General features: G+C 57.4%; 1 long non-coding RNA gene across 2 annotated transcripts in view; it reads left to right on the top strand.

Moving 5' to 3' along the window:
- LOC114071896 overlaps positions 1–2,077 on the top strand; it is a 16,240-nt gene that overhangs the window by 6,620 nt on the left and 7,543 nt on the right. The window contains exon 3 of one of the 2 annotated variants that reach the window (XR_003574106.1): positions 1,140–1,305. The exons of the other annotated variant lie outside the window; for it this stretch is intronic. This is a non-coding gene — a long non-coding RNA (uncharacterized LOC114071896). Of the gene's footprint in view, positions 1–1,139; positions 1,306–2,077 lie in introns of those variants that run through there. 2 annotated transcript variants of the gene reach the window in all.

Here is a 2,077-nt window from a genome sequence, read left to right as displayed (position 1 = left end):
CTCAGGTTCATAGGTGAGCCACAAGGTCCCTGCCCGCCCCGCTGCAGCTCGGCCCCAGCCCCGGCTGCTGCATCCACTGCGGGGGAGCTGTGACACTGCTGGAGCCCTGACAGCATCTGTGTTCCCAGGGATCGCAGCCAAATACCTGAGAAAGGGGGAGGAGCAGGATGAGTTCATCTCAGAGGTCATAATTGAGGGTGAGTGTGGGCAGTGGGCTGTCAGTGGGGGCTGGTGGAAGAGTGCAGACCCTGGGCAGGGAGCTGCAATCGTGCTCCAAGTGTGGAGGGCTTTGCTTCCTGCATGTGCAGAGCAGAGAGAGATTTCAGGGACACGGGGGTGTTGGTGGCCAGCACCTTCTGGCTGATCCCATTGGGCCCTGCTCCCTCCTGGCCACGGCAAGAGCTGGGTGGGATGGCCCTGGCAGGAGAAGCTCCTCGGGGCCCTGCAGATGCTGGCTCTGATCTTGGCTCTGTCCTTTTCTCTTCCAGCCCTTCAAGGCATGACTACTGACAGCCCTGCCATCACAAAGCGGGCAGCTGAAACCATGAGAATCATTAAGGATTTCCAGAAATAAAAACCAAAACCAAAACCCACACCAAAATCGAAATCTAAACCCACCAGATTCCGGTAGCCTCCGTTCCTCTCTGTTCCAGCCCTGAGGAACGAGCGAGGACATCAGAGTCGGCATCGCAGGCCTGTCAGTTCCAAACTGTACATGCTAAGAGCTGGACAGACAGCTCCCTGCTCCAGATTGCAGCAGCTCCAAGAGTGGCTCTGGAGAGGAAAATGGCTCTCCTCTGCAAGGACTGCCTTTTACACCAGCGTGGGAATATCAAATACATCTCTACATCTTATCAAAGACAGAGACTCAGGAAGTTTTTTTGAGTGCCTGGTGTCCATAGAGGGAAGAGGGGAAGAAGGGCCCTTGTGCTCAGCAACACTTGCCCAGGGGTGCAGTGGGGAGGGGAAAGTGCCCCAAAGGCCCTTGGCCTTGGGGGGTTCTGCTGGAGCCTCAAGGCTTGCAGCAGAGCAGATGGGCAGAGCCTGGAGCTGTGGGGATCCCTGAGAAGCTGGTGCTTGGAGGTGGCCACACGGCCTGTCCCAGCCAGGAAGCAGCACGTGTGGCCTGCCCCTGCCAGGATGCCAAAAGCGGGGATGCTGTGGGCACAATTGCACGGGCTTGGGCCAAAGGCTTCAGGAAAAGTGGCCACAAGGGCTTTCTATTGACTGCCCAGCCTCACAGCAGCGCTTGGCAGCTTCAGCCTGTCATCCTGACTGACTTCCACGGCCGTGCCTGAGGGCAGACTCACCTGCCACACTCAGGTGTCTCACAGCGGTGGCACTGCTGCCATCCTTAGAGACTGGGATGGGATATCAACCTTGGGGTGCAGCTGCTGAACCTCTCCTCCATGCAGGCACCTCAAAAACACATGCATGGGCTTCTGAACTCTAAATCCAGGCCTTTTTGGAATGGAAGGAAAAAGCAGCAGAAGCTGAAGCAGGGCCTTGTATGGCTCAGCTTCCAGGATGGAGGGAAGTCAGTCCTTTGGGGTCTGCTGTGAAGATGGCCCAGTTTATGGGCAAATGGGAAAACAAAGGCAGAACCCGTGACCATCCTGGCTTAAGAGCGAGTTTTGAGTGTGCTTGGAAGCAAAGGAAGAAGCAGCACACACTGCCTGAGACACAGACACGTGCCCATCCCACCTTAGGGAGCACTGCCAGGCAGTGCCTGGAGACCGTGGCCAGGTCTGGTCCCCACAGTTCAGGAATCGCAGCCCCTGCATCAGACACAGTCAGAAATCAGACCAAAGGAGGCCAGAGGGAGGGGACCGTTCCAGTCTGTCTTGGACATTGCTGCAGAACAGCCACTGCTTCTTCCTGCACCTGTATCTGGGCTCTGCTGACACCAGAGCCACCCAGGCTGTGCTCTCGTGCCCAGAGGCTGTTCAGAGCAGGCAGGAAAAATGCTCCGTGCACAGAGGAGAGTCCTGGACGTTGCTCACCAGAGCACCCTGCGGGAACAGGGATCTGGTGTCGGGGTTTGCTGCCGGGCCTGAAGGCAGGAGTTCAGGGATCA

This window comes from Empidonax traillii, unplaced genomic scaffold (assembly GCF_003031625.1).
Source record: "Empidonax traillii isolate 1590-97213 ecotype Southwest subspecies unplaced genomic scaffold, ASM303162v1 scaffold2406:size25033, whole genome shotgun sequence".
NCBI classification, from domain to species: Eukaryota; Metazoa; Chordata; class Aves; order Passeriformes; family Tyrannidae; genus Empidonax; species Empidonax traillii.
The sequence above is the reverse complement of the archived record's forward strand: the minus strand, read 5'-3'. Positions and strand labels throughout refer to the sequence as shown.